General features: G+C 47.1%; 1 long non-coding RNA gene across 1 annotated transcript; it reads right to left on the minus strand.

The window, feature by feature from the left end:
• Positions 1-796: 796 nt before the first annotated feature.
• Positions 797-2977, minus strand: LOC122173596 (uncharacterized). The gene is made up of 2 exons (XR_006174175.2): positions 2591-2977; positions 797-1018 (listed from the first exon to the last, which is right to left on the minus strand). It is a non-coding gene; the product is annotated as an uncharacterized LOC122173596 (long non-coding RNA).
• Between the last annotated feature and the right edge of the window lie 11743 nt (positions 2978-14720).

The following is a 14720-nucleotide window of genomic DNA, read 5'->3' on the forward strand; positions in this document are numbered from 1 at the left end:
ATTCCCCATAGAAACAAAGAATGGAACAAAAGAATAATAAAGGCACCTCAACGTTTCCTCATTTATGTAGGACAGTCTTATAATATGCATCCAGATATCCTCCAATCACACAAGCTGAAAATTGTTCCACTTTACTGCAGTTCTGTAACCATATGGGAACCAATCCTGTCTGTGTTCTGTGCACATCCAAAATTCCTGCTGAATGACCCGCCCTGGGAGCGAGTTACCAGTGACCCAGGGCTGGGGTGACAGGAGGGTGTAGTGGGGGGGCAGCCAAAATTTTTTTTGCTTTGGGCAGCAAAAAACCTAGAGCCGGCCCTGTTCGTTAGAGCCTATGCTGATGCTTTTTCGTTTTACTAGGTGCTAGCTTGTCACGTATGAAATTGGCAAGGGGAGGCCCCTATAGCCAGAGGGGAAGGAGAGAATGCCTGTATATGAGCCATTCTGCTGGGACAGAAGGACTTCTGCCAATTTCCAGTGGAAAAACCTAAGAAAGGGTTAAGGCAGGCAGTGAACAATGTGCATTGTACATAGCAGTGTCAAGGCCGCTGGGCCAGAACAACACTAAAGCGTGTTGAGAAGCGGAAACACCATGAGCCGTCAGGAATAGATCATTTCCTATAGTACATCTTCCTCATAGCTAGATGGGTTTTAGAATAATACACACCTATGTCTCTTCTCCTAAACCTCCACACTCACTCCTAGGAAATGTTTCTGAGCAGAGAAGAATTACAAGAACATTTACTCTTTTCCTTCACTGCCCCACTCCCAAACAGATTCCAGTCATTTAAAAATGTGATGGGACATATTTTATTCAAAAGAGGGGTACAAATCTCTCTCGCGATGCTGCGAGCCGTCCCCTTGTACATTACTTCGGCTCAGCATACTTGACAACTTTTACAGCAGGGTGTTCCACCCAAGCATAGTACACCCGCTACTGTACCAAGAGGGCATATGCTCAAGTTCACTAAGCAGAAACCCAGTCCGCCTCCACAGGGAATAATCGGTGTGCCATCTCCTGCACAAGAGAAAAAGAAATGATTGGTTGGTAGCCAGAGCTGCAAATAGAGGATGAACAGTGGGCTAGGTACTCTCCCTGGCCTCTCACTTGGTTGCTTAAATGGTCAAACATGTGGTGCCTGAACGTACACTCCTAAGTCCTGACGTAGGGACCAAAAGAAAAGTGGTCTGGCTTTCCGAGGGGTCAGCTGTCTACCACTGCCATTGACTCCACTTTTGGGTGCTCAGCACATCTCTGAACTTCACTTTAAAGTTCCTAAACAGGGAGGAAGGTGCCTACGTTTAGGATGGGAACATGAAGCCCAGGCTGCAGATGCTGGACGCGGGGAGCGCTCTACTGGCAAGGAAATCTGCACATAAAAAGGAACAGGGTTGCACATGTGTTCACTTGGCACCAAGGGAAAATGCTTCAAATTATAAATACTATTGCAAGACTGAGAATCCCAAACCGTGTAGCAAGCAAGAACGAGTGCAGGGAGAGACAGCACCCCCAGGACCTCGTTAATACAATTAGGCTCCTGTCTGCACACTCAATCTTAGGGCTTGTCTACACTTGAAACGCTGCAGTAGCATAGCTGCAGCTGAGCCACTGGTTGCTTCAGTATAGAGACTGCCTATGCCGACCGGAGAGTTCTCCCAGTGGCGTAGCTAATCCATCTCTCCAAGAGCCTGTAGTGAGGTTGACGGAAGAATTCTTCCACCGACCTAGTGCTGTCTACACTAGGGGTTAGGTTGAATTAACTACATCACTTAGGGGCATGAATTCCTCACCCCCCTGAGTGATGAAGCTGGGTCAACCTAACTATTTTAGTGTAGACTGGGCCCGAGGCAATGTATTGCATTTGCTTGTGTGCAAAAAACCAGACTGATTTAAAAGCCCCCATCCTGTATTTTCTATATGAGAGTGCGGAATCATTTAGAAAGGGGGGTTTCTTTCTTATTTTAACATTTTATTTTGTATTAAAACTTTGCAATGTTTAACAGACATTCACAGAAAAACCTAGTCAACTCTGACAGCCGAACACTGTAGCAACAGAACAAATTCAAGACAGCATAGAACCGTGTACTTTAGATCTTATCTTACAAATATATTAGGTAAGTTCCTCAGGTGGAGTAACCTGGTGTAGCTCCAAGAGTTCAAAGACCGTTCAACACGAGCTGAGGATCGGGTCCTAAATGTCAGCCCATGAAGCTTAAAGCAGCTTGTGAGTAAGTTAAGGACACAATTGTTCCCAGAACTGGGGACTAAAAGTACCTGGGGATTAGTTTTGAGACTGGCTTAGGCTCTGTCCTGGTAATGCCAGAGATGAGTCTCTCTTTTTCAGCAAGACAGGTGTTCATTCGGAGCAATGAATTCACCAAAGCCACATGCAACCGCAACCTTCATTTTCCAACACACACAATGCTGAGAAAGCTGTGATCAGTGGGAATTCAGGGCTGAGACACTGGGTGGAGTTTTCCTTTAATCCAAACTAAAGGAATTGAATGTCTTTGTTGCAGCTTCTTGGTGCTACTGCAACATGAAACCTACATAGTAATAATAATCCCTACAGGTTATTTTATCTCTCACCTGGACCAGCATGGAAGAGGAGGAGGGCAACAACACAGAGCAGGTAGAGGCCCTTCATGGCTGAAGGTCGGCTGGGATCTCAGTGTCACTGCAGAGAAGTTGCACCAGGCAGAGCGAGATGGAGGAAGAGACAGAGTGTCCCAGTATTTATAGGGTTCTGTGGACTGTGACGTGTTGACCCATGGGATCCTAGGTGCACCTGATGCAATCTGTAGCCAGAAATCCCTGTAAAGAGCTGCATGCATCACTTGTTCTAAACAATCACCCAGAGTTTCACACGTCAGAGCAGGCGTTAACAATTCCTCTCTATCCAAGCAGTGTGGCTGCCGGGCCTTAAAACCCTCTAAGGATGGACATTCCGCCACCTCTCTAGGTAACCCATTCCAGTGCTTCACCACCCTCCTAGTGAAATAGTGTTTCCTAATATCCAACCTAGACCTCTCCCCCACTGCAACTTGAGACCATTGCTCCTTGTTCTGACATCTGCCACCACTGAGAACAGCCGAGCTCCATCCTCTTTGGAGCCCCCTATGGCAGGGCAGGGGTAAAACCCCCTTTAAAGCCCTGCCAAAATTCTGGCTGCGGTCTGCTCTCTGGTCAGGAGCGCAGGGTAGAGACATAGGTATTCAGCAGGGAGTCCAGCTGCAAGCCCTAATCAGGGCTGGCTCAGAGGAACATGCCGAGCTATGTGCTGACAGCTAAGCTGAGGCACGGGAGGGCTATAAAAACCCTGAACAAACCTCAGGGGAGGTGAGACTGGGAGGAGACAGGAGGGTAGTATCGTTGTCCCCTTACCAAAGGGGGAAGCTTCAGGGACAGGAGACCCTGGGGAGGGCCTGGGAGGAGCGCTAGCTGTGGGGAGACCAGGGAACTGCATGAACGTTGTAAATAAAGACACTTGGGTGATCCAGCTAAAGAAGGTGTGGAAGGCTCTTTATTATACCAGCCTTAACACAAGGTGCAGGCATAAAAGTGGGAGAGCCAGCAACGAACTTTGTGACGCCCCCTCCCCCCTTCAGGTAGTTGAAGGCTGCCATCAAATCCCCCCTCACTCTTCTCTTCTGAAGACTAAATAAGCCCAGTTCCCTCAGCCTCTCCTCGTAAGTCATGTGCCCCAGCCCCCTAATCATTTTCGTTGCCCTCTGCTGGACTCTTTCCAATGTGTCCACATTCTTTCTGTAGAGGGGAGGCCCCCAAACTGGATGCAATACTCCAGATGTGCCCTATAGCTCCTAGCCAGGGGTGACCTTATCTAGCAAAATGACAGAGTCTTGTCTAGTTTAGAAGGTGCTAATGTACATGTGTGTTTACTGGTATGAATGGGCTTATACTACAATAGCTTACTCCCGTACAGAAGGGGAATAGGATATATCATTATAAGCCCATTGAGAGCAGTATGTCTGTGTTTACATTAGGGATAACATCAGTAACAAATCACCCCCCTTATGAACATTGTTATACCGTGACAAAAATGTATGTAGACTGACCCCTATTCCAGACAAGGCCTTAAAAAGATCTCTGGTCCTTAGCACACCTTTTGCATGGTCATCACCGCATTTCCTAGAATGTTTTCTCACTATTCTTGTCACACTCTTGACTTGTCTCCTGGTAACATTTCTCGTTGGTTTCACAAGACGCAAAGAAAAGTTAATATTTGTCCCTTCTGCAGTGGGTCCTTCTCCCAGCACAGCCTGAGAGGTGGTTGGAGTCCCACTCTGCCACTGATGCCCTGAGCAGATCTTGTTTCCACATTCAAGAGGAGCTGCGCTGGCCTTTTTATGTCCAGTGGGGAAAATATTTCATGTAGGGCAAGGTCATGAGAGCTTGAAGGAAGCAAAGCAAGAAAAGAAATCTCCTCAGTTTTCTTCTCTCCGCCTGTTTCTGTGATGCTGCTCCCCTCACTCCCCTGCTCAGAGTAGATCACATTTCCATCATTATGTCCACTGAATTTTTTTTCAGAATCGGAATATTCCCAAATAACGGGATCCCTGAACCGGATCGTCCCAATCCATATCAGCTACATGCATCCCATCCTCGCTGGGTCTGTGTGCTCAGTGTTGGGCTCATGTGTGTAGCTCACCTTTGAGGCCGGGATCCTCAGACATACCATAGGGATGAATGGAAATTGAACAGCTTCAGGATGAGGCCAGCAAAAATGACACTCTGGGCCAGCCGTGAGGCACCCCGAGACTCATGTGTGAGCTGTGTGTGTTTAGGAATCAAAAATAAATATTGATTCCTTTGGGTTTTTTCAAATATCAAGGACAACAGGGTGCCTGACACCCACTGCACAGGTGGCTGGAGTCTGCTCTGTTGTGTTAGAACAATCTGTGAATGTGGAAGAAATTCTTAGGTGGTTGCTCGGGGCTACCGATGTTATTGAGTTCACCTAAACAGCTCGGGGCTACCGATGTTATTGAGTTCACCTTATTTAAATGGATCACAGAACAAAGCAGAGAGGGAAATTCTGTGCAGAAGCTTCATGGTGATGCTTTTGTTCTTCATATTTTGCATGATCCGCAAAAGACTGGAAACTCACCCAAAGGAGTGCCCTTTGAGAGAACCTGCAACACTTTTCTAACACCCAGGTTTTCTCTCTCTCTCTCAGGCAGCCCTGTTTCAAATCCACAGTATGCTTTAGCCTTAAAATGGGCCAAATTCTGCTGTACATCTCACTGGGGCACTGCCGCTGAAGTCCAGGGCCGCCCAGAGGGGGGGGGCAAGTGGGAGAATTTGCTCCAGGCCCCGGGCTCCGCAGGGGCCCCCACAAGAATGGCTGAGGCTCCCTCCCCGGCCCCAGCCTGACCCCACCTCCACCCCTCTCCCAAGCCTCAGTGCATCCAGGAGCATCCCTGACTCCGGCGGGGCCTGAGCTCCTCCCTGCTCAGAGCCGCGTTGTAAGGGGGTGGAGCTGCGAGCTCCGGGCCGAACGACGGGAGCTCAGGCCCCGCTGGAGCTCGCAGCCCTGCCCCCTTACCATACGGCTCTGAGCAGGGAGGAGCTCAGGCCCCACCAGAGCCACGCTGCAGCCCTGTCCAGGGACGCTCCTGGATGTGGCACGCTGAGGCTCCGGGTGAGGGGAGAGCTGGGGGTAAGGGGTCGGGGCCGTGGGATTGGGTAAGGAGCAGGGAGGGGGCAATGGTTGTGGGGAGGCGGTCAGGGGACAGGGAATGAGGAGGGGTTGGATCGTGGCCATTCCGGGGGTCTGTCAGGACTTGGCGGGGGTGGAGGGGTGGATAGGGGTCGGGGCAGTCAGGGGACAGGGAGCAGGGGTGGGATCCTGGGGTGGTGGTTGGGGGGGTGTCTCTGGGGGACAGTGAGGGGACAAGGAGCAGGATGGGTCGGGGATTCTGAGGGGGGCAGGCAGTCGCGGGGCAGGAAGTGGGTTGGGGTCGGATAGGGGGCAGTGCCAGGCTGTTTGGGAGGTACAGCCTTCCCTACCCTAAAGCTCATTCAGCATTTTGAGGCTTGCAGAAGAGCCAAGCTGTTAGCTTTTCCGTTAGCGCTGCCGTCCCTTTCACTTCTCAAATGCCAAATTATAGTCTATATTTAATTTCAGTGCCATAGGGAGATTCATGTCAGTGGAGGGTAGCTTCTTTTAAAATTAACCACTGGGGGAGGGATCACATGAGAAGAGCAATATCCTACACCACCTACCTCCTTCCCAACCCTACCAAGGGAGACCTCCCTCCTGCATTCCCTGAGGCTTCAGAGGGGTTAATTCAGTGGTTCTCAAACTTTTGTACTGGTGACCCCTTTCACATAGCAAACCTCTGAGTGCGCCCCCCCACCCCCCTATAAATTAAAAACACTTTTTTATATATTTAACACTATTAGAAATGCTGGAGGCAAAGCGGGGTTTGAGGTGGAGGCTGGCAGCTCGCGACCCCCAGTAATAACTTTGTGACCCCCTGAGGGGTCCCGACCCCCTGTTTGAGAACCCCTGGGTTAATTTAATTTTAGCACCCTGTTTCCATTCACATGCATGTGCTATTTTGAGCATTTCAGTTTTCACAACATAGGCTCATCCCACATTCTGGAACAAGCTCAAATGCTCAGTTCATGGACTATGTACATAAGCTATACTAAAGACAAACCCACAGTAACCATCTCCAGTTTGTGAGGGACCCCATGAAGCCAGTCTCTAGGAAACAGATAAATGCATGGAGGTTAAGTCCATTAATGGCTATTAGCCAGAATGGGTAAGGAATGGTGTCCGTAGCCTCTGTTTGTCAGAGGGTGGAGATGGATGGCAGGAGGGAGATCACTTGATCATTACCTGTTAGGTTCACTCCCTCTGGGGCACCTGGCATTGGCCACTGTCGGTAGACAGGATACTGGGCTGGATGGACCTTTGGTCTGACCCAGTACGGCCGTTCTTATGTTCTAACCTAAATGAACCCAAAGTTATGGAGACAGATATGAGCCAAGGAAGCCAGCAGAGTATCAGAAACCTGGAAAAATCTCTGACTGGATGGGCTCAGGCGTTTGGTCACAAGCTGAGGCGGTTCAAAAGTTTGGGTTTTTTTTTAGCAGATTTTTTTTTATTGTTTCTTTAAACAATCAAACACAGTAAGCAGCAAATATTTGGCCACACACTTCTGAAACCCCAAACCATATTCTGGTTTTGGCAGACTAATTTCAGCTTTTCAATTAAAAAAACCACAACAAATTTTGAAGGAAAGCAGACATTGTCCGTGATTTTTTCTGCTTTTTAAAAACCCCTAGTTTTTGATCCAAAAAAAGTTTTGACGGAAAATATTTGTCCAAAATGAGCTTTAGTGCCTTTTAGCACTAGCTGATGCTGAGAACCAGTGACACCTTGTAAAAAAGTTTTCTCAAAACTGGGTTTGTGCCGAGATGCGGAAAGTTTAATTTTCCCGGGGGGGGGGGGGGGGAACAAGTGGGGCAATTTTCCCTGGGCCCCACAGGGGCTCCCACGAGAATATAGTATTGTATAGTATTGCAATTTTTTTTTATGGAAGGGGCCCCCGAAATTGCTTTGCCCCAGGCCCCCTGAATCCTCTGGGAGGCCCTGGAACAACTACAACAATGGGGGACATAATGCTTTCTTCAAGGACAGATGATTGTTAAGGGACATAGTGAAAATAATTCAAGGTTGTTGGTGATGTTCACTGAGCAGTTGTAGATAGTCGAGCATCGGTGGAATGGGTTGCCTAGGGAGGTGGTAGAATCTCCATCCTTAGAGGTTTTTAAGGCCCTGCTTGACAGAGCCCTGTCTGGGATAATTTAGTTGGGGTTGGTCCTGCTCTGAGCAGGGAGTTGGACTAGATGACCTCCTGAGGTCTTTTCCAACCCTAGTCTTCTATGATCACTTCTGGGCCCAAGAAGCAAGCACTGACTGGTAGGATTCCATTGTAATGCAGGCTTGGGATGATGTGCAGTGGCTGCAGAACTTTTGGATGCAAAAGGCCACATTCCTGGATCTGTGTGCCGAGCTCACCCCAGCCCTCCAGTGCAGGGACACCAGAATGAGAGCTGCATTGACCGCTGAGAAGTGAGTGGTGTTCACACTCTGGAAGGTTGCAATGCTGGATTGTTACCAGTCAATGGGAAATCATTATTGGAGTTGGAAAAATCCAGTGGAGGCCATTGTCAAGCAAGTGTGTAGGGCCATTAATTGTTTCCTGCTATGCAGGACTGTGACTCTTGGCAATGTGCAGGACAAATGGATGGATTTGCAGCAAGGGGGTTCCCAAACTGCAGTGGGGTGATGGACAGCACAGACATCTCTACTTTGGCACCACCCTGGCTTGCCACAGTGTACGTCAACAGAAAGGGCTACTTTTCTCTGGTGATGCAAGCATTGGTGGATCACAGTGGGCACTTCACCAATATCAATATGAGCTGGACAGGGATGGTGCATGACACTCACATCTTTAAGAACACAGAACTACTCAGAAAGTTGCAGTCAGGGAAATTCTTTCCCAACTGGTGGGTTACAACTGGTGATCTGGGAATGCCAGTAGTGAGTATGAAGGTGCACGCTGGCCACCTGGAGAGCGCCAACAAAATGTTCAGCTATCGGCTCACCAGGTGCAGAATGACAGTTGGTGAACATTTATAAATGTTACACTGTGTCTTTTACTGGACCTATGAATTATGGGGTGCTTGCTGTATATTTATAATTATTACACTGCATCTTTTACTAAGCCTTTGAATTGTGCGGTGCTTGCTATACCAGACATGGGTGTTTTCTTGAACCTGTGAGTTCTGCGGTGCTGTAAATTTATACGTACTAGGTGCTCTGAGTACCACTGTGCAGCCTGCAGTATGTGTTGTGAACTAACAAAAGTTCATTTCCAAAAAAGTGACATTTATTAAGTGACAAAAAGAGTGCCAAAAATGTGTAAATAAAAAAGACAATACAGTACAAACTAGCATAAATGAATGTAACGTCATTTTAAAATCAGAAAGACAGCATACATTTTCTTGTCCATGTTGGTGCACAAATACAGTCCATTCTGGCTACACATGCAGCAACCGTGGCTCTCCCGGGTCAGTATATGTGAAGATGTGGTTGCCCTTACTGACCACCAGTGTGGAGTGGTAGGGGTAGGGAGTTGATGCAACTTAGTTTTGAAATTTAAGTTAATTTAGAGTAAAAAAAAATCTTTACATTCACTTTCCTGTTTTACAATGAAGTCCATCTAGACGTGTCTAAACTCCAGAATCCTTCTCTTCTCTGGCTGGCCTGAAATCCATTGCAGATATAATCAGGGGATCTTCAGAAGGCTGATAAATGCCTTACCATATCTTTATAGTAGGCTCTTCTTCTACAAAGTAACTCTTGCAAAGGTCTGATCAGGTTATGATCTAGTGCCTATAGGACCTGGGCCAACGCTCATTGGGAGTCTCTGTCAACCTCATTGACTTCACTGGGTTTTGAATCAGATTCATGAAAGAGGAACCATTTGATCTTCTATTGAAATGCAGCTACCTCTGGGGTGGAAGGGAACATGTTGAAAAACTGTTGAGGACAGGTATTTAAGAAAGCATACAATATTCAAAGGCGGTTGGGTAGGCAGATTGTAGCGTCTTACATTGGCATCTGGTCAGAAGACTGGGACTAGGATTTTTGAGTATCAGAGTGGTCAGTAGCATCGTTTTCCATCTCTTCTAAAATGTCCAGCAGCACCCTACTGGGACATTGATTCCAAACTGACTCAAACAGAATGCTTCCTACTCAAACATCTACAGTACTCCCAACAGCACATTGTTTTCTTTAGAGATCACTTATCCAAGCACCAACCAACCCTGACGCTGCTTATCTTGTGAAATATTACAACAGCACGCTACTCTGTGGATGCAGACCACATGTAATTGCTTTTCTAGTGCTAAATATATGCACCCTTCTCTGAGGCTGTTCATTAATAAAAATAAACAGCGCTATAATCAGTGTGTATCTGCTGGTAACACCCGGTCTCCCCTTGCTGTCTTTATATAACTCTGCCTGCTTCTACCCTGTATTACTGCAAATTGCTGGTACTTCGCTAGAAGAGAGAGGGAGGGAGGAGGTAGGAAAGGAGGCAAGATAAAGCACACGCTGAGAGGAGGAAAAAGGCTAATTCGGTGTTATGGATTAGGAGCCAATACTGGATAAATAAACTTCCCTGAACAGAATGTGTTTGTAAGTATTGCTTTATTAGCCAACTGAAAGTGAATGGTAGAAAATGACCAGAGTTATCTTACTAGCAGCAGAAAAATGTTCAGAGATTTCAAGGTCGGAAAGGACCATATGTCCATCTAGTCTGACCTCCTGTAAAACACGGGCCGTAAAATATCACCAAGTGGTTCCTGCATCAAATCCAGACCATGTGACTGAGCCAGAGTACGTCTTTTGGAAGGTCATCAACATGCACTAGAGCCAGATGGCTAATAGATTTTTTTTTTTCTGTAGTGATGTGGAGTTAAGGGACCCGGAGAAGAAGAAAACCTCTAGCTGGGCTGAGTTAGAGCAGAGAGACCAGGATAATCAGAGCTAGGGTCCAAGACTGGCAATCAGAAGACCTGCCGTTTTCTATTCCTGGCTTTGTGACCATGAGCAAGTCTCTTCACCTCTGTGTGCCTCTGTTCCCCCAACTATAAAATAGAGATAATCAAGATTTCATTTATTATCCCCATTTTACAGGGTGGAAGACTGAGACACAGTTGGGGCCAGTCTACACTACATGACTGTAGTGCATTTGCAAGATGCTGCCCCCCACATGTTCAGAGCCTAGGGATAACACAGCTCCTAAGCACGTGTTTGTTCTGTGCTTAGCCCCTACGTAACACGAGGGCTGGATGGCTTTTTCCCCGCTGTGCTGTAGGCAGCAGGTACTTGGTACTAGGGATCTGAAGAGGCTCTCAAGAACTAATTTTTTTAAAATAATTTTTATCAGTGAACTGGAATAAAACATAAAATCACTGCTGACAACATTGGTGGGTGACAAAATACTGGCAGAGCGGTAAATGATGATGAGGCCAGGGCAGTCATAGAATCATAGAATCATAGAATATCAGGGTTGGAAGGGACCTCAGGAGGTCATCTAGTCCAATCCCCTGCTCAAAGCAGGACCAATTCCCAACTAAATCATCCCAGCCAGGGCTTTGTCAAGCCGGGCCTTAAAAACCTCCAAGGAAGGAGATTCCACCACCTCCCTAGGTAATGCATTCCAGTGCTTCACCACCCTCCTAGTGAAATAGTGTTTCCTAATATCCAACCTAGACCTCCCCCACTGCAACTTGAGACCATTGCTCCTTGTTCTGTCATCTGCCACCACTGAGAACAGCTGAGCTCCATCCTCTTTGGAACCCCCCCTCAGGTAGTTGAAAGCAGCTATCAAATCCCCCCTCATTCTTCTCTTCTGGAGACTAAACAATCCCAGTTCCCTCAGCCTCTCCTCATAAGTCATGTGCTCCAAACCCCTAATCATTTTTGTTGCCCTCCGCTGAAATTAATGGAGATATCCTATTGCCTAGAACTGGAAGGGACCTTGAAAGGTCATCAAGTCCATCCCCCTGCCTTCACTAGCAGGACCAAGTACTGATTTTGCCCCAGATCCCTAAGTGGCCCCCTCAAGGATTGAACTCACAACCCTGAGTTTAGTAGGCCAATGCTCAGTCATACAGAGAGATCTGGAGCACTTGGTAAGCTGGACCCATTCAAACAAAACAAGTTTTAAAAGAGCCAAATGAAAGGTCATATCCCTAGCAACAAAGTACGCAGGCCACACCTACGGAATGGGGAACTGTATCCAGGAAAGCACTGACTCTGACAAGGATTTAGGGGTCATACTGGGCAAGTTGCTCCACATGAGATCCCAGTGCGATGCTGCAGTGAACAGGGCTAAAGCCATCCTTAGACATATGAGCAGAGGAGTGAGCAGGGTAGGGAGATGACACAGCAGCAGTGAGACTGAGATTGGAATACTGCGGCCACTTTTGGCGTCCACATTTTACAATGTTGAAAAATTGGAGATGGGGCAGCAAAGGGCCATAACATATTTTGCGGGCTGGAGAAAAATGCCTTCTTGTGAGCTATTGAAGGAGCTCAATCTGTTTAGTTTATAAAAAAGAAGGCCAAGAGGTGACTTCACTGATGTGTCTAAGTGCCTTCATGGAGAGAAAATATTGGGCATTAAAAGGCTGTTTAATCTCACAGAGAAAGGCATAAGAAGACCCAGTGGCTGGAAGGTGAAAACAGACAAATTCTTATTAGAAATAAGGCACCAATATTTAACAGTGAGGATGATTAGCCATTGGAACAAACTACCAAAGTAATGAAGTCTTGCAGTGACATGTGATCATGTCACCTGAACTGGAATCCATCTTTAACCTGGTGCTTTTCCAGTGATGGGGGTGGAAACCCAGAGGGACAAAGGGTTCCCGCCTTATGCAAAAGATATATAAAGGGGTGGAAGAGAACAAGGGAGGAGAGGAGCCATCATGAAGAATCCCCTAGCTATCACCTGAGCTGGAACAAGAGCTGTATCAGGGGAAAGAATTGTGCCCAGGCCTGGAAGGTGTCCAGTCTGAGAAAAAACTTACTGAAGCATCTCTGAGGGTGAGATTATCTGTATTCAGTTTGATTAGGCATAGATTTGCGCATTTTATTTTATTTTGCTTGGTGACTTACTTTGTTCTGTCTGTTACTACTTGGAACCACTTAAATCCTACTGTCTGTATTTAATAAAATCACTTTTTATTTAGTAATTTACCCAGAGTATGTATTAATACCTGGGGGAGCAAACAACTGTGCATATCTCTCTATCAGTGTAATAGACGGCGAACAATTTATGAGTTTGCCCTGCATAAGCTTTATGCAGGGTAAAACAGATTTATCTGGGTTTAGACCCCATTGGGAGTTGGGCATCTGAGTGCTAAAGACAAGCACACTTCTGTGAGCTCTTTTCAGGTAAACTTGCAGCTTTGGGACAATTGAATCAGACCCTGGGTCTGTGTTTGGAGCCAGATGGGAGTGTCTGGCTCAGCAAGACAGGGTGCTGGAGTCCTGAGCTGGCAGGGAAAACAGGAGCAGGGGTAGTCTTTGCACATCGGGTGGCAGCTCCCAATGAGGTTTCTGTGATCCAACCCGTCACATGCACCAACTCAGGTATTCCTGGTGAGTACGTACAGTGCCGGGGCAAGCAGCCGAGTATGCGATATACTTCTGCGTCTGTATGCTGATGTAACCTGCATCCCTCAAGTCAGGGACAACAGCTGGGTTATAACTTGATTTACCTCTGCATTGTAAACAAGTCCTTGTGCATTAACTTTCCGGCTGCAAAAAACGTAGCGGAGACAAGGCACTTTAGTTGTATGGCAACGTCAGCTCAGCGAGGACAACCTGGCTCGGGGTAGAGTGCTGGCGTCAAGCAGCTATCTAGAAGTGCCTTGCCTCCACTAGTGTTTTACAGAGAGATAACTGTGACATTGGTAAGCCAAGTGTCAGCTCTGGCCAAGGCCTAGGCACCAGACCAGCTCACTTGTGTGTTAGTGGGGACATGGCTTAGTCTCCGGAGCACGGAGGGACAGAAGTATATCCGGAGCTACCCTGTTTATCCATAACCCCAATATGGCAGGGATTCTAAATAAATAAACGGAGATATACCTATCTCATAGAACTAGAAGGGACCCTGAAAGGTCATTGAGTCCAGTTCCCTGCCTTCACTAGCAGGACCAAGTACTGATTTTGCCCCAGATCTCTAAGTGGCCCCCTCAAGGGCTGAGCTTATAACCTTGGGTTTAGCAGGCCGATGCACAAACCACTGAGATATCCCTCCCCCTTCTAGCATAGAGGTGGCTCCTTATTTGACAAGCAGAGTCCCATTAGCTCTATAAGCGAGGGTTCATTGGAGAACAAAGTGTGGGAATGTCTCTGCTGAGACATTACACCAGCCTAATTAAGCTAACAACCAGATCAGTTCTGTGCAGCCTCACGTACATGCCCCTTCCCGCAGTTCAGACCAGTGTTTGCTCAGTGAACGGTTCACAGGGCTTTTCAAGCACCTTTCACCAGATGATCTATTCCTACCCCCATTGCCCTGGCTTCCCTTGGGGCTTAGCAAGATACGGGGTTAGTCGTTTGCTTTCTGATCACAGATGATTGTCCTCTCCTAGCTTGTACATTAGAACGTAAAAGGCTGTCCTGGACAAAGACTCCTGCACTCCCAGGGGAGGAGCAGAGATAAAGAGGGGACAGACCCTCTATATTTTTTTTGTAGGGCTGCGGGTGGGGGTAAGGAACAGTTTTTATAACCTCTACCCTGTAAGTGTTGTAGGGATGGCGGGATTTATGGGCACTGACAGCCAAATTCACCAGAACTCGGTAGGAAGTTATGAACATAATATGCTTAGGGGTGGAAATTTCCCATCTTTGGGGTGGGGCAGACACAAAAGGGTCTCCACAGCCAAAAGTCTAACAGTATGAAGGAAGTTTACCCTAATGTAACCACATAAGTGTGCAAACCCCTAACTAAAGTGCATCAACAACTTTTTATTTCAGAAGGTTGAAAAAGCTACTAGGGGGAAGCTGTTCTAGACTTGATTTTAACAAATAGTGAGGAACTTGTTGAGAATTTGAAAGTAAAGGCAGCTTGGGTGAAAGTGATCATGAAATCATAGC

Source organism: Chrysemys picta, chromosome 3 (assembly GCF_011386835.1).
Source record: "Chrysemys picta bellii isolate R12L10 chromosome 3, ASM1138683v2, whole genome shotgun sequence".
Lineage (NCBI taxonomy): Eukaryota > Metazoa > Chordata > Testudines > Emydidae > Chrysemys > Chrysemys picta.